The sequence below is a fragment of the Anopheles aquasalis genome, chromosome X (genome assembly GCF_943734665.1).
Source record: "Anopheles aquasalis chromosome X, idAnoAquaMG_Q_19, whole genome shotgun sequence".
Taxonomy (NCBI): Eukaryota; Metazoa; Arthropoda; class Insecta; order Diptera; family Culicidae; genus Anopheles; species Anopheles aquasalis.
The window spans coordinates 648,229-666,270 of record NC_064876.1 but is presented as its reverse complement, the minus strand read 5'-3'; positions in this window follow the sequence as shown (position 1 = coordinate 666,270).

The following is an 18,042-nucleotide window of genomic DNA, read 5'->3' as shown; positions in this document are numbered from 1 at the left end:
ACAATCTCTCTCTCTCTCACCCTTTTTCTGTTTTCTTACCATTTGCGAAATTTTGTAACGTGTAAAGCCGGTGACAGACGAAGCGTTAATTGAAAATAAATACCAAAAAACGTTTACGCTTGCCGTTTACACGCGGTACAAAAGATTATAGCTTCACGGAGCGCAAAACTAAGCGTAAATGCTGTTTGCAAACGCATGGACTGGCAGCCTATTGTTTGCGTATGGTTTTGCATCGATAACGAGTGTTCATCGCGGGTGTGTTTAATCCTGTTCTTTCCTCAAAACGATCCTCATTTTCTCACGAAAACATTCCTAGCAAGCTTACAGGATTTTCTTGCAAACTTTTAGTTATTAAACAAACAAAACAAAGTTATTAAACGTGACGTAATACATGATCATTAGCTAATTCGGTGCCATTCTTTGTTACAGATAATGTGTGCTGCTGCTGCTGCTGCCTATAGGTGAGTTTTTGATGAGCTTCCTATATAGATGACAGCGACAGGGTCTGGCGGGTTGACCAGATTAGCGAACTGGCGGTGCTACGCGATAGCAATTTCTAGCGCACCGCCTTCCTTACGCTCTCTCGCCAGCACTGGCGGTGCCCAGACTGGCGCTACTTTCGCTTTCCATAATTCGATTCCATTTTTTTCTGTTCCCTCCCCCCTTTTTTGTGGCTGTTTTTCCTTGTTTCCTGTTTTCTTCTCTTCTCTTCCCTTCGCTGCCTTCCGGCTCCGGCTATATCCGTTCATGATTCCAGGGGTTGATCAGCGGCTCAGGCGTCCGCGCGGACCACGGGACGCGAGTGCTCGAGCTTATCGTTATGCTTCATCCTGCACCGTCACGCCTCACCGATACCGTGCCCTAGATGAGTGGAACCGTTAAAGAGCTGCCCGGTGCGACGCCTTGTTATGCCTAACTTCATTCCGAGGCCCTTTTCCTTTCCCCGCGGTGCACGCTTCGCACTTCCGTTGGGGATCCGCGTCCGGGGGCCACCAGCCACCAGCCACCTGCTGCTGCTGCTGCTGCTACGTGTAATAATGGTGAAAATTAAAGTTTGTGTCTTGCCTGCCCTCATTACCACGGACAGGGTGCTAGGGTGCCGGGGGAGGGGGCTGTGGGGAAATAACTTGACAGAAAAGTTTGACTCTCGCCACCGCCCGCAGTAAAGCAGCAGTCCGGGAGGAAGTGGCAGGGCACGGGGGGGGGGGGGGGTTTGGGTGGCGAAAGGAATTCGATTCAAGGCGTTAATTATTAAACGCGATCTGGTCGCTTATCGCTAGCGGCTGGATCTCTCGGCCCCATTCGGTGCGTTCCTTCCATGCGTCGTCGTCGTCGTCGTCGTTGTGGTTGCCGCGGTCGCCGCGGTACTGCTGGGAGGCCGAGCCTCACCGACCCTAACCTCAAAAACTTTTGCCCCAAAAAGGGAGCAGGTGCAGAAAGAGTGGGACCATCCATTGACAGAATGACACGGTGGGGGGCGTTGATGATGAGAACGTTGATGATGAACCTAGAACCGCACGAAACGGTGTCAGTTTCTGGTGCTGGTTATTCGCATCCGGCGCTCCGGGACCGTAAGCTCGCTCGGAGGCTCAACAGAAGAAGAAAAAAAAAACACACATACTCCCAGCTCTGCCGATTTCTGCAGCGCGCTGCATTCGAGGGAATGCGACTGACCGGTTTGCCCTTTTTCGTCGCGACCGGCTGCTTCGTGGGTGGCTGCTCCCTCGCGGGTGAGATTACGGATTACAAAACCTTCCCCTCGTTGTACACACCCGTTCCTTCCCGTTCTCTGTGAGTGGTTGCGCGCCCGCGCTCATACAAACGCATCCCTGGTACAGGAAACGAGTACGGTACGGTACGATAGCGAACGCGCACGCAAACCCCGCTCGCAAATCAGGTTCATCATCTAAAGTGCCCTTCTGGCTCGCTGAGCAAATCGTTCCGATTCGCAGATTTCGCTCCCCCTTCTCTCCTTTCTCTCTCGGTTTCGGTTTCGGTCACGGGTTTTAGGCCGTACTTTGTCGCCGGCGTGGCGCTCGTTCCGATTATGCATTCTACAGGCAATCCGCTGACAACTGGCTAAATTAGCTTCGTCGAAATCCATCCATCGCAACCCATCCATCTTGCGATTGGCAGTTCCGAGCGGCCCCAGGGACGGCGCGGTGTCGGAGGAAGAACGCCGGCAGGATGGTAAGCCGTTTTACAATTCCTCTCTCCCCCCGGCGTTCTTCATTTTCTCGTCTCGTCTCGCTCGCTCTGGAGCTGAGCCACTGCCGCTGCCACTGCTACTACTGTTGAAGCTTTAATTTTATTACCAGCTCCGAGGGTGGCCCCGAGGGGAAATCGAGGAAAAAGGGAGAGAGTAGGTCCGCCGAAAGGACGCCGGATGTGGATCGGTTGGCTGCTGGATCGCCAGGCTCGCTCATTGTGATGGTGGTGGCGGCGCCGATTTCGCTTCTTGCATCCCGTCATGTTGGCCTTTTTTTCCTTTTTTCCCCCCTTTCGCCGCACCGCGCGCCGAAAATGCATATCAGCAGGCGTCGGATCCAATGATTGGAATTGTCCACCGAGCCGATTGACAGTGACGCCAGTGCGTAGACCTCCGCCCCCTTAATGGCGGTGATAGAGTGGCATATCTATGCGGTAGGTGTGTTAACGGATGCGGCGAGTGTTTGAGTCCTCGAGGTTCGAGCCTTTGAACCATTTGAGGAATAAAGAGGAGCGCCCGATGTCTCCTGCTCATTCCATGGGACCATCAAACCCCGGGAGGGGGGTCCAAAGATAGCAGATGGGTGCCACATCATCATCGCGAGGCTCATTCTGCAATCGAGCTCTTAAGAGGGGGGCCGCGGTATTTAATTTTGGTTTGTGACGCATATTTTTAACATTTTTCTCTGAATGCTGATCCTTTCAGGAACACTGTGTAAAAGTTTTGGATCAATCGAAGCAAAACTGACAAAGATACAGATTTTTTAAAATCCGCCTTCCATACAAGGCTCCATGCAGCTCGCTACTTTGAAGAGCGTTTCCCCAAAACCGGAACGTTTTCAAAGTCGGTGCTGTAAAAACTACTGGGCCGATTGATTTGAAATTTACAACACATAATCTGTACACTCTTTTCCAGGTAGTCCCGTTGAGATTTCGTGAAAATGGTTGATACTTTTTTTTAACAAATCTTTTAAAATCGTGTTTTGAGCAAAGTGAAGAAAAAGCATCACAATTTCATCTTCAAAAATCTGCCAAAAATCGAAAAATAGGAATTTTAACAAAAACTTGACAGGGGTACCTAGATAAACTTATAATCTTTCAAACGAGTATCGAATTGTATGCTTCTGATGACCCATCACGCAGCTACGATGGGCAGCGGGAAAAAGTATCTTTTCAAAGACACGTCTGCCTAAATTTGATGCCATGGGTGGAGTTTGTAATGAATCTTTCCCAAACTACAGCCAAATATAGTTGAAAAGTTGTAGTTTAATATGCCGTTGACTTGGAAAACTATAGTTAAATGGTTACGTCACAAAAAATCATCAAAAGTGATCTTTGTTTTGGTATGAAATTACCGTGGTGCGAATCGCCTGGGTGCCTGGGTGTGCGAAACGGGGGTTCCTGTCACCACCACCGCCAGCAGCAGCATGGCCCAGGGGAGGATTCAGGACAGACCAGTCCTGCCATCCCAAAAACAGGGGGCTAGGGGGGCAAAATATAAGGGTTGATGGTGGCGATTGTAGGAACGAAAGGGGGGGCAACATAAAAACCTATTAAACTGCGCCGAAAGTTGGTGCTCGAGCGCGCGCGCGCGCGCGCCAAATTTACAACAATGTGCCATGGCCAACCGACGGCTCCATGGGCTACCCTCCCCCCCCCCTCCCTTCCCTAGCCACGGTTTTTCGGGGAAAGTTGCTCCGATGTTCCGGTCGCGCCAAATGTGATCTTCATGCACATATTACAGATAAGAGATAATAATGAAGGGTTGTTTTTTTTGTTTCGCTGGCTGCCACCAATGGGTGGGAGGGTAGGAGGGTGAACAATAAAAATCTGTTCCCTCGGCCGCGATTTTTCCCCTTTATGTTGCTCGGTCCACTCGGCCTTTGGCGATGGCCAGCCTGCCATCATGGCCACTAAACCATTTTTCGCCAGAGAGCGAACGAGCGACCGAGTGAGAGTGCTGTAGTGGAACCCTAGCCTAGGCGGGGTGGTAAAAAAGGGGGGGTGGGTTATACGCTAAGGGATGTGTCATCTTCCCCGCTCGCTCGTTGCTGCTTCCATTTTTTCCCCTTCTGCAGAGACCATCGCCATGCCCTTCGCCACCATTTCTCTCTCTCTCTCTCTTTCAGCAAAGTGCGCGCACCCGGGCACAGGGTCACGTGGCCGTACGGGATGAGGTCCTGTCCAGGGTGTCCTGTGGGTCCGGTGGGGCGCGGCCGGTGGTGGCAGGTCGCGAATCACTGCGACTTTCGCGCGCCAACTTTCATCCAAGTCACGTGCCCGGCCCCGTGCCCGGCCCCGTGCCACGTGGTCCCACGTTTCCCACCAGCAGCAGCGTCAGAGTGTCGCTTTGTTTTGCGCGTTTCTCCCGCGCGAGGGACTCCCAGGCGTCGTCGCTAAATGATGAACTCCACCGCGCTCATCGGTCTCCGGCTCCATTTACGGCTGTTCAGGTGTCGGTGAGCTAATACCAGGCGGCATCACGGCATCATCATCGGAGGAGGAGGAGGAGGAGGAGGATGTGTGCGACACATCGATTACTTCGAACTCGATTCCCTTACCCACCCTCTACGACACGCACGCACGGAGGGGGCATCGATCCCCCCGTTTCGTCGTCGTTCGCTTTGTTTTTCCTCGATTTTCCTCGCCTTGTAAAAGGGGGGAGGTCCATGGGGAATGGGTTGGATCGCGCGCGCTAGAGAGAAACAGAGGGTGAGAGGGAGAGAGAGGGAGAGAGAGAGTGCATCACGTCCAATGATTAATGTTTCCCAATAAAGCTGGTGGCGCACGGAGCTGTCCTTTACGCCTCAGGCTTTACGCTGTCAAGGGTCACCAGCCCGCTCTCTCTCTCTCTCTCTCTCTCTCTCTCTCTCTCTCTCTCTCTCTCATACTTTCGCTTTTCCGCCGCAAAAAAAAACAGACACACAGACACGAACAGCACAAAAAAAACGTGATCTTCCTTTTTTTTTCTTGTCCTTTTGTCCATGGTCCGCGTAGCGCGATGGTGATGATGCTGGTGCTGGTGCTGGTTCTGGCGCTGGACCACTGCAGAAGTGTCGGCGTTCTGCGGTTCCTCGCGATGGTGACCAACTCCCTAGCTCCCATTTCGCCCCACTCCTCACGGTCAGCGGTCGAGGGATCCACGGGAACAGGTTCCCGGCACCGAAAACCTCCCTTCGGACACCTTTCGGAGACGGGCCCAGACCCAGCATTTGGTCCGCATTTTTCCTCTCCGCTTTGCTCGCACTTTTTCTTCTTCTTCATTTCGATTTCTTTCGTTTTTTTCCCCCTAGTTGCTCCGCGGCGTCCATTCGGACGGTCCGTTCCGCGGGTTACCACATTTTGGGGTGTTTGGCAACCGTGGGGGGGCAACCGCGGCCGACATTATTAAATGCCGGATCCGTAACCCTGGGTTTCCCCGAAGAAAAAGAGAGAGAGCCACCACAGTCGCAACAGAGCACATTAATATCTGGGTTTGCAGCAACAACGGAGGTGTGATGGTGGTCGCATCAACGTCGTAAAAACGGAAAAGAAAAAAAAAGGAGTAGCATATTTTTATGTTTTTGCTCTTTTCGCATTCCACGCCTTACCAGATGGGTCAGGCTTGCGACATTCGCCGATCCCTGGTGCGCTCCCGATTAATGATTGAATGTTTCAATGAATACTGCGCTGGCTGGCTGTAAGTATAGCGTTCCAGGTGAGCCTAACAGGTGTGCCAGGTTTCCCGGTCCCTCTTTTCTCCCCCATTCGGTCCCGTGGCGGCCGTGGCGGTGGTGGCATGATTAGGGATTAGGTCATGTCGGACAGAATGTACGGTACGTAGCAAGCAGCGCAATCAAGCGAACAGTGGAGTGGAAGGAACGTTGTGCAAGCTGCAAGCTGGCAGGCAGGCAGGCAGCCAGCAGCAACACCTGTTGGCCCGGGGCCAGCCAGCTAGAGACACCTTCGCGTCGCCGTCACCGTTTGTCGGTCATGATTTCCAAATATTCGCCCGACGCCGCAATCGCGCGGATTGAAAAAGGGAAGGAACGGAGAGGAAGAGGCGCGATGAGTGCAATGCAAAAAGGGACCGGCTGCTTGGCTGCTTGGTTGCTTGGTTGCCTGGTTTCGTCATCGTTGTTCGACAGATTGACGTTTGGCAGCTCCGTGCGTGCGCGTGTACGTAGTGGTTGCTTTCAAGCGACTTTTAGTTCGATCTTCTTTTCCGTTCGATCAGCGCTCCTTCTACCGTAGTGTACCTTAGCCTAGAAGCGATGTATTCCAAGAAACATATTTTTAGGTGTTGGTTAAGGCTCTTGATTGTTCCTTCGATTTATGATATTGTTCCTATTGCTTGATTGTATAAGCAGGGCCAGTTTTTAGTACATCTCTGCATTAAAATTACACTGGACTTGAAAAAAAAACCGTGTTTTAATTTAAATGCCTGTACAGGGTTACTGAAATGAAGTGTCCCACAGCTGTAGCTTTCAAACCGCTCATAACATCGACGCCAAAATGGTTTTAATTACAGTTCAATCTATTGTTTACAAACCACCGCCAGCATTTGCGTGTTTGCTTTGCAGATTTTTGACACTGACAAACACCAGCGCAAGATCACATTCGTGCAGCATGCAACACGTTTGCAGCTCAAGGGACTGAATTCTGCAATTTATGATTATTTTAAAACCTATTTTGTCTTGGAAATCAATGAAAAATAATTTCAAACAAAAAAGTTATAGCGTTTTAAATAGGTAACACTTTATATCAGTAACCTGGTTGGTACGAAAATGTGTCGCTAATTTTTATTCCACCCCAGCAACCGGCTTCCCTCGTTTAAGTATCATGTTCCCGGACTTTTGGCCACCTTTTTTGTTTTTTGGCTTCTAGCCCACTGGCCAGCTTTGGTTTTGAATTGCAGCAATGGGCGTGAAGCTGCTGATGATGATGTTGGTTCCAATTCCAAATCACCAAAGTCACATTACTACCATTTCTTCCTGCGCCTCCAGCGACGCCACACATAGTACACGAAAGGAACACGTGACCGTCGAGTGCGCACTCCAGATGTATAAAGATGTATCCCACCTCTCCTCTTTCGCACGCTAATTAAGTCTCAACCCAACACCGGCCGACAGTCCGCCGGAGGTCCGAGTTCGTCCGTGGCGGCTGCTGCTGACCCACCAAGGAATGCTCCACTATTCGTTGCCACCAGCGACCACGTCCACTTGCTGGTCCATCATTTAATCATTCACGTTCCAGTCATTAATCTCTGCCCTTTTTGGCCGCACGGCTCTCAGTCAGTCAGTCTAACAGGAAGTGCTGGAGAGTTGCTGCTTAACCGTGCAGCATCTCTTTCTCTGTCTCTCTCTCTCTCTCTGTCTTTGTCTCTGAGTGTGGAGACTGGTTGATGAGCAGCCTTTCCAGAAAGCCGCTTAAAGGGGAGCAAAATAGAAAAGGAATGTGAAGGAAAATGGCATAAAAGAGGGAGAGAGAAACAGGGGAGAGGGTGTAATCGGGATTGGAACGCGAACGATTGTGGGAGAGGCCGGAGAAGCAGCAGCCACGTCCACAACCGACCGACACGACAGTTCATCACTTGTCATCGTCTATAAATATATTAAAACTCATCAAACACGATCGAAACGCCATCAGTCACCTCTCAATCACTGCCCCACCTCCCCCTTTTATTGCGCTATTCGCCACCACCCACGTTCCGTTCCTCTTTTATATTCTCACCCCCTCATTCTCATTCTCATTCTCTCACTTTTTCGTTCGTCCCCCCCCCAAAAAAAAAAAAGGACGCGTAGAGACGGTGAGGGACGGTGACGCAAAAAGATGGAGAGATAATAACGTCACAGAACCTCCCGGGGGGTGGGGATGGATGCGCGCCCGCTCAAGATGCCACGCCGAATGACGATGATGATGATGACGTTGAAGGGGATCCGATGGCCTCGATGCGGGGGAACGATTTTGGACATCCGCAGGGCCGAAAGGAAGACGAAAGAAGGGTGGGGGAAAGGATGCTGCGTTCGATGTGTTTGTGTGGTCGAGTGCAGAACCAACCTTCCTTTGTTTCTCTCCCGAGCGCAGCGTAGTGCGCTCTCGACCCGCCACCAAAGTGCATGGAGTGTTTAAGGGGGTGCCAGGCCGGGAGGGGGGGTGCCCCTTGAAAGCCAAAACAATCTTGAGCTTTGGCGAGCGAGCGAGCGAGCGAGCGACCGAACGCGCCACACGGCTCCTTATCCACTCGAGACCATTTTTTTTTTCGGGGACCATGGGGTTCAGGGGGGGGGGGGGGGGTGCTAGGACAATCTCGATATGTTTCCCTTCGAATTCGAGGGAGGGCCCCGGTTTTTGGAGCCCTTCACCGAGACCGAAACCGATGGAGAAGATAAAGGATAATACGGAAACGATAGAGAGATGCCGCTGCCTGCTCCGGTGGTGTCGCCATGGGACGTCCTCTGCGTTAATGGTTGGGTGGGTGAGTGGGTGGGTGGGCGGCGAGGGTGTTGAAAAGGTTTCGCAGAAGGTATCTCTGACAAACACAGACAGACAGACACATACACAGTAGGGCAACAACGTCTTGGGCGGGGGGGGCTCCCTTCCCACCCACCCAGGATGTCCTTTTCGGTTTCGGTCCACTTCCGCTTCCTGGTGGTGGTGGCGACAGTCGGAGTGAGCAGTGAGTGAGTGAATGATGAACACAGTGATGATGGGGGATGGGAGGGTGGGATGTTGAGTGGCTGGCGCACTGGCCTGGCCTCCTAACCACCTAACCAGCGGTCGGTCTGGTCCGGTCCGGTCCGGGTCCGGTTCCGGAATGGGCCTTCGGCTAAGGAAGCTCGAAGATGGCGCGATGATAGAGTGACGACACTCCCATCCTCCCCACCCAACCCCGACGGGACCACCACCCCCATGGCATGTGCGTGTCGCGTGTTTGTGCTGCAACTATGTAGCCAGCAGATTGTGGCCCATCCCTTGTGTATGTGGATGTTTGTGTATGTGTGCATACTCCCCTTTTTTTATACGATTTTTGCCCTTGCCCCCGGCCCCCCCCCCCCCCGCTCCCACCACCCACTGTGGCCAGCTGTTTGTCACTCGAGAACTGGCGAAGGTCCGTTTTCTTTATCGCTTCCTTCCTATCGCTTTTGCTTCCCTTGCTTTACGATCTCTCCGCCCGCTCGCCCGCTCGCCCACCCCCCCCCCCCCCCTCACGGGCTCGCCCTTCTCCTCGTTGGCGTGGCTGCCGTCGCGTCGCGTACGGGTTTCGAAATGATCTCGCTGCTTTGATAAGATAATTTATATTCGGGAAAACTTTGGCCCTCCATTGTCGGCGGTCTGCGGTGCTCGCGTTTGTATGTGTGTGCAAGGACATTTCCGATTCTTCGATCACTTCCGGAATAGTTTTTTTTTCCCTCTCTCGGTAGAATGTGGAAGGAAGTGGGAGCACCTCATGGGCATGGGCATGGCATTCTCTCTTTGGCGACTTGGGAACTTGCGCACGCCTGACGCCGATGACGTCACGTAGGTGCGCGCGCCCAGGAAGGCAACACCAGCACCAGCAGCACCGCTTTGCTGTTCGGCACACCTACACCAGCGGGTGTGCGCGTGCTGACACTGATTCGCAGCTACACAAATCACTTTTTAACTTGGCTCTTCTTGGTGATGGTGCTCCTGTTTCCCTGGTGTGCTTCCGGGTCCGGGCCACGGCCACACACCGCGTTTGTCACCCAAGGAAGAAGGTCCATTAGTCCGAACGTCTTCACTAGCCGCTGCCCACGGACAAGGGTTGAGGGGCGGGAATGTGTCTTCGCCCTCACAATGCGAGCAAAGGATTTGTCATAAATTATTTATAAAAAAAAAGCGGGCGAAGTGGGGGAGCGAGGCCTCCCTAGTGTGCGCCAAAGGAAAAAACAAAATCCCCATTTCCGAGTCGAGGTTGTCCGGGAACAGAAACCGGTGAATAGGGAGTGGCTGGTTCCGGTTCAGTGGCTGCCCACACACCCACCCACCCAGACATCCTTGACCGGGGTGTGCGAGGACGAATGTGTCCAATCGAATCAGTGACGCGCTTACGCAGCTCAATCATCGACTGAAATCATCGTCGAGCGAAAAAAAGGGGGCGGCTAGCTTCCGTTTCGCCCTTCCCCGATCCACCCACCTCCCCCCCTTTTGTCCGGCAACACTCTGTCACTTCACTCGGTGACAGCTGGTTTGGTGTACGGGTGGGGAAATGGGAAAATGGGAAAAGGAAAAGGGGAGAACCAAGTTGTAATAAAAAAAAATCGAAAAAACAATCGGCCACACACTAGGAGGCGGAAGTTGGGGATATGGACACACGGGCAACACGACAGAAAAAAACAAAACCAACAACAAAAGAAAAGAAAAGGAAGTAAAGCTAATTTGCACCTCCTTGACCTTGAGGGGGTGGGAGTGCCTCTGCGGGATCATCCTGTGGTGTGCCTGCTGCTGCTGCTGCTGCTGCTGGTGCTTGCTCCGTGGTAGCAGCCAGCAGATGCAGATCAAAGGACTGACACATGCGTCGCGAAAGAAAAGCACAAACAGGTGTGCGAAAAAAAGCAGTGAAAATAAAACCTGAAATAGAATGACAAAAAAAAAAAAGAAACCGGGGCGCGCGTCCTGAGGCACCCTGACACTCCATTCAACCACCGCCTTTTCCCTCTCTCCTTTTTTTGCTGGCCGATGAAAGATGAAAGCGAAGCGCTACGACGACGTATTACCCGCACCCGCAAGACGCGCGGGTGTCACACACTGGCAATCGATCCGATTCCGGTGTGAATCCATCATCTTCTTCCAAAAAAACCCTATCGGTGGTAGTGGGAGGAGGAGGAGGAGGTAGGATCAAGGGTCTCGGCATGCGTAAAATAAAGTTTTTTTTTGTTGTTGCTTTCGTTCTCTCTCTTTCTCAGTAGAAAAGCAGGTGGAATCGAAAATGAAAAGGTCGCAGGAGGAGAGTCGCTGGTAAGAGGGGAAGAGGGGAGTTCTGGAATGCTTGGCATCGCTGTGCTCCGGAAACAAACAAACAAACAAAAAGAAGAAGAAGAAGAAGAAGAAGAAGCAGACACGGAACGGGCGGTGTCGCCTTCTCCACTTTCAGCAAAAGAATTTAAATAAGATTCGAATTTCGTTACAAACGACTGGCACCGCTGCTCTTGCTGCTGCTGCTGCTGCTGCTGCTGCTCCATCTTTAACTGTACGGTGCTCACCGGCAAGGGAATGCGAAGGGCCATCGAAGCTATTTCCTTCATTAGCCGGTTCCGTGTGGTCGGTGGAATGTCCCTTTCCCATTTCGAAACCACCGCGAAAGGGGACCGCGAGAGCTCCCGAGAGCGAGTGTAATTGCTTGTTCGATGGAGGCGGAAGCGCTGCTGCTGCTGCTGCTGCTGCTGCACCTTCTCACGCATCACGAACGACACGTAATTTGTCGCTCAACAACTCAGCCCAAGTAGCTGGGTGAGAATCTGGCCAAACACATGATAAGGGGGGGGCGCATTTACCAGCAAAGAAATTACGCAACGCAAAAACAGAAAAGAAAGGGGGGTGCCAGAGTGGGGAAAACGAGCGTTCTTCTGTGATCCTTTATTTGGGGCAATTTTCTGGCTTCCAGATACGATCTTAAACCATCTTATAAACACATTTAGCATACTGTGATGTCATCCTTTGTGGGTTAAAAAATGATTTAACGGAGAAAAAAAATCACATCTCCCTGTTGGAAATTTTGGATTTGTATTTGAAAAAAATGCTTTCAACGCGCAAACCTCGGAAATGTTGGTTGTCTTCACCCCCCCCCCCCCTCCATTCCCGTGACGTCACGGTGTTCATCGCCGGTTAGAGAACCAACCATGGTGAAAGGGTGGATGGGCCGTTTTCCTTCCGCCCCGTTTGTCATTAGTTGTCGCTCCGGTTGCAGTGTGGGTGGGGCACACACGAATCACCAGGCGTCTCCATTTGCTAAACCACCTCACCCCACCCTAACCCACTTACTACTGAACCATTCAATTCGTCGCCGGTCGTCGTCGGTCGTCGTTTCGATGCGGATTCCGTATCGCATCTCGCCAAACGATGCCAAAGATCACAGATTCCGACGTGAGCGAGCGAGCGAGCCAAGGAGCAAGCCACACTAAAACACGCATCACGCGGAGAGTTATCGAGCGGCTTAGCGAAGAAGAGACAAAAGGTGCGGCTGCGAGGGTTCTTGTCTTGCGTTGTGTCTGTGCGGGAGGGGTGAGCGAAAGAGTGACGGGGGAAGTATCTGTACTACATCCTGTATCCCTTTAACGGTTGCTGCCTGGCTGCCTTTTTGGTTTGGAGTTTTTTTTTTCGTATGGGAGCGAGGGCGAGGGCGCCATTTGCGAGTACGTGCGGACGGTGTCGAGCACGCACCAGTCCAGGAAAGGAGGGGGAGCGGGAGGGTCTCTTTTAGTTTTTCCAAACCCACCCCACCCCACCCCACCCCAGGCGCAGTCCAGGGATCCAGTGCAAAACGTGGCAAAATCTTGTTTCGACCAACGAAAGCGAGCGTTGGCGAGCGAAGTTTTCTTCGATCTATCTCCCTTTCTCTTCGATGCTTCCGAGGCTCTGCCGCACGCTCGCTCGGGCCGCACGCACCGTTCCGTGCAGCCTCCTCCATCCCTCTTCCCTCCCTCTTTGCCACCCCCAAAACACGGCACTTTGGGCAATACTTTTAAAAAGATTATCGTATATTTTGCGTGGTTTATCGAGCCGCATCGCATCTCTTTCTTTCGCTCTTTCTTTCTTTCTTTCTTTTTTTCTCTCTCTCTCTCGAGCGCGTGCTGGATTGGATTGCGTTTGCTCTGTATGTTGGTTCCACATGCACACACACAGAAACACACATATGCGCTCCGGATCCGGCTTCTTGGATCTTGAAGCCTGTTGGCTTGTTTGCCTTGCCTGTTCCTGGGAGAAGCGAGGGGGAGCGGCGGCTCTTCGCTTGCTCCGATGATTTTGTCGCTCGGCAGAAGGATGTTTTTATCGTTCACACACAATGCACACACATATACACACCGAGACAGCGAGAGAGAGACGCATGTGAGGAGCTTCGGATTCGCTGGCCCGGAGTTGTGGAGCTGCTGGTGGAGAAGAGGGGGGGGCGGGGCGCGCGCAATTGGATTGGGATCAAATCGTCCAGATGTCATTGCGAATGAATGCTGATTTGGGACCAACCGCCCGACCGCCCGTCCGCCCGACCGACACCGATAGGGAGGGGTTTGTGCCAAAGTTAAGCGGATGATGCGGGGAACGAGGGGAGGGGCGGGGGTTAAGGACCAGAGGTTAAACAAAGAAAGTTGCGTCGATGATGATGGCACGGCCCACCGGACCCAGGATGATGCCAACCAGCTAGCTCGTCATTATCACTCCCACCCCGGTCCCTCCCCCTACCAGGAACATCTGTTCCCTTCCCTTAGTGGTGGCAGTGGTGGGAAGGGAAGCTGGCGAGCTACACAGACAAACACACGGGGCCGCAGCTGGTCAGTCTGGGAGGAGGGGGTGAACGGTGGAGAGGGTATTTCAACTTTTTTACAAGGATAACACCCGCTCGCCCGCCACAAAATGCCTTTTGCTCCGAGTGGATCGTGACCTCTCGTGAGATCCTCGAGCGATCCGGCGTGCGCGCGCTCGTAAATTCCACCCCCCCTCCCCCCTTTCTTCCCTAAAATAAGGGGATGAGAACGGACGATAGCGGACTAGCTAGCTAGCTAGCTAGCGAGCGCGGGCGCGTGCGTTCAACCCTCTCTCTCTCTCTCTCTCTCTCTCTCTGGCGAGGTTTTTGGTATTCATGAGCGGTGTCATGAGTTTAATTAATAAAACATAGTTGATTAAGTGAATTGAAATCCACCCCCTTCCTCTGCGGGGGTTCTGTATCCCCCTCGCCAGCGTCATCCCACTTCAAAGCCGTAGCCGTGGTCGCGCGAAACTGCGAGAACGCAACGCGATCGCTGCCCTGGGAGGGAATGGAGGGGAAGGGATGCCGGATTGGAACGTGTTTTCCGGGGCCAGCGCGCTGGCGCGCTGGCTGCGTGTGCCACACTACCCTTGCCCGCTAATGCGGTGGAGAAGGTGATAAGTTTTAATTTGATCAACACCGCTACCACCACCACCCGGCAGGAAGGCCACCGTTCCCCCCCGAAAAAGGGTCACGCGAGGAATCGCGAGAAAAGGGACGGACGGGGTCGAAGGCGTCGGAATGAAGGAATTGCAGTGGCCAGTGTTTACAATCCGGTGGCTGAAAAGCAGGAATTCTAATCAATTGAATCCTCGCCTCTCGCCAAAGAGGTATTGAGAGGTGGTGTGCCCATAAACACGCGTGCGTACATAAATACTTGTACGAAGCTTTCGTTGTGTATATATTTTAACATGTACACATTTATATATCACCTTTTGGGCAATAATAAACGGCTAGCAAACGGTAATAATTGGTACGTGACGGCCATACCGGAGTGATACGCCTGCCCCCCCCCCCCCCACCCCGTTAAACCACTCCTTCTGGGAGGCCACTGTCCCCTTACATCTTCAGGCGTTGGTCCCCTAGCCACGACGTTACATCGCCGGATGTCTATCGGGGGCTGTTCTGTGGTGATGGTGGTGGTGTACCCAACCCATCCAAACCCCCGCCCAAGGGATGTGCTAGGCCGTAGGATCGTAAATCACGGAAACCGGAACCCCGGAACCTGCCACACGGGCACACATTATGAGTTATTTGTGCGAGCGAAGAAGAAGCTGGTGTCCCCGCTGGTGTTCGCTCGCTGCGGCTCGCTACACGATGTGGTGACAGTGGACGGTCGTGTGCGGTCCAAGAGAAAGAAAAAAAAAGGCCAAATATCTACATCTCAATCGACTCGATTCGGTTGTTCGGTGTTTCTAGTTGTGTGCTGTGGATTGCTGCATACTTACCGGTGCGGGTGTGCAGTTTGTTTTGCGATAAAAAAAACGTTTATTCTTGGAAAATGGAGAAAACATTTATTCTCCAAAGTAATGGCCAATGCTTTTTTACTGGCTGGTATATCACAAAGACTTGAAGAAATAAAGAGTGAAAGAAATATGTTGTGGGCTGCGTCCGCGCCTTCGACTTTGACATTTTTTGGCGAGACAACGTGTGATTCGTCTGCTTCTTCAAAGGACTGGAAGGTCCTTTTCCATTATTTTTGCATACAGTTGTGATTCTTTTTCATATCACGCTCCATTTTTCTTGCCGAGCATTCCGAATTTCATCGTATACGCTCTTAGGATCGCCTTAATTATCGCTCGAGTGCGTACAGTCCGTTTTCAGGGACAACCTGGACAAACTCAGATGCGATTGCTTGATTTTTAACTGATGTTTGGTTAGATTTGGATGATGCAACATCTTAAATTGTTTTCTACAGGAATCCATTTCATTTTTCTAGAAAACAAAACCCAAATTCAGCAGTAAACAGATCATTTTTTTTTTTTTTTTTTAACATATATAAGGACGGACGAGCCGTATGTTTAACAGATCATTATTTTAAGTAGAAAATACAGGTGAACAAGTGTTTGCCACTTCGACGTTGCCACCCTGTATTACAATCTATTAAACATCTTTGAATAATTACATTAATGACTTTAGCAACGAGCTGTTCCGGAAATAGTAGGAGATGAAGCATTACTTTGCAAATTGATGGTACGGTGGTGGTGTTTTTCACCGACAAATCAATTTATTCATGTCTTTAATTGCCATCCGTTAGCGGAAACCGCAGAATTTTGACCTAAATAATTGACCTTCCTTGACATTATGCAATTGGTAGCACTTTTACCATCACCGGAATCGGCGCGAGCGGTGTAAATAGTAGTTTCCGTAGGCCCGTTCAATCCACTCCCCCCGTGTCTCTCTCTCTCTATCTTCTCTTTCTCCTGCGTCACGCAAAGCTCAAGTCAATGATTAGCCGATCTTCTCGGGACCCGGAGCACCAATCGGAGAAGAAAGGCTCACAATAGAGAGAGAGACAGAAAGCACCTACACTCCTGCCCTTCCTCAGCCCCCCCCCCCCCCCCCACCCAACCAACAAACAATTTCCGATTGCTCTGGGTGCAATCTGCGACCCAGTTTCCCCCTTCCACCATTCGTTTTCCGCTCGTACCAGGACTTATTCCGTTGGTTCATCGGCAGCGCTCGGTCACTGTCCGGTCCGGAAGAGGCGGCCTTCCAGCTATAGCTGGGTCCAGGCGAGCAGCCGAGCGTAGCAGTTTGCATGTTTATTAAATTATGCTGTCTAAAATATGCATTAGCCTCCCCGGACGCCATTGCTGGCTGGCTGGTAGTCTCGGAACGCTCGTGCTGCTGGCCTGTGGCGTGTTGCGCGTGTGTTTTGTCCTCCCACTGGTGCGTTTGAATTTTTGTTTTTATTTTGTTTCCCACCCCCTCGCGGACACGCGGATCACGCGGATCACCATTTCCACTACTATTTTATCCTTGCCTCCTTGGAAAGCCGCCTTTATTATTTGTGTGTATTTGTGTGTATCGAATTGTAATGTAGAGCGAATTTTCGGGCAGATAGCTCCGAGAGAGGCCGTTTTTACGGTCAACCTTTCTGCTTCTCAGTGGGACAGCAGCAGCAGCAGCAGCAGCAGCAGTAAACGTGAAGGTGGAGGATCGCTAGTCATTCGAAGCCGACCGAATCCCCCACCAAAAAAAAAAAAAAAAAACCAATGAGCCCTCCCCACCCTGGTAGTGTTTTCGCCACTGCATCGCTCGTTATGTGCCGCTCGCCGTTTGTTGTTGCAGAAGCTAGCCACTAAGCACAGGGATAAACCATCTCAACGCGCCCTCATCGTGTGCCACCATCCTCCCGTGCAGTTTTTTTTTTCTTCTTCTGCACGCTGTCTGTCCCCCCCCCCCCCCACGGGTCCCAAAAGGACCCACCCAGGGTTTTGTCGCAGTAGTAGTAGTAGTTGTTTTTTTTTTCTTCTTCTTCTGTTTCCTTGTGGTGTTGCCGATGAAGGGTGGTTTGTGGTTGGGGGGGAGGCTTCTGGGCTCACGAATTTAATAAATAGCCGGCTAACGCGGGCACACCAAGAGCGGCCGTGCGCCGTCTAATAAATTAAATGTTACGCACCGATGGCCGCACCGAGCCTTGGCGGAGGCCGACCGTCCAAGCTTTCGGCCGGCGCCTCTGGTAACGATCCGGAACCACCACCCTGCGGCGCACCCCTACCCCAAAAAAAAAAGGAAAAAAAAGGAAAAGCCGAAGCCAAAGCCAAGGAAGCCGCGTTGAGCCGCGAGGATAAGCGGCTCGAAAGCGGTCCCGCTGAAAGCATGGGATTTAGCGCCCGGAGCGCAACCAGCGGGGGGAAAAGCAAAAAAAAAGGAAAAGAAAAGAAAGAAAGAAAGCCCACTAGCTAGCTCGAGAGGAGGAGCAGAGGAGGATCTCCAGATCCGTTCGAAGCCGGAACGACGGTGCGGAGAGAAGAGCTGGAGGGAGGGGATGGTTCGCGTCCCGTGTTGACAAGCCCGTTGACGTTGACTCTTTCTCTTCGGTTCGGTTCGTTTTGGCTTCAGCTTTCAGTTCCGGACGGTGTGTGTCTGTGTGGGTGTATGAAATCATAAATTCAAACCAGCCACCACACCGCCATCTTCATCTTGGATGCGCGCAGACCCCCCCCCCGCCTCCCACTGTGAACCGGAAACCCTTCGTCAAAAACCGTTCGTTCGTCCCTCAGGTGGCATATTGGCCTCTGGTTGATAAGCTTCGCCCCACATTCCCTCTCCCTCTCTCTCTGCGTGTGAGCGATGTGATGCCACCCTTATTTTGACTTTAAATTCATAACGGTATGGGTGTGTGAGGCACCCCATCCTCTCATCTC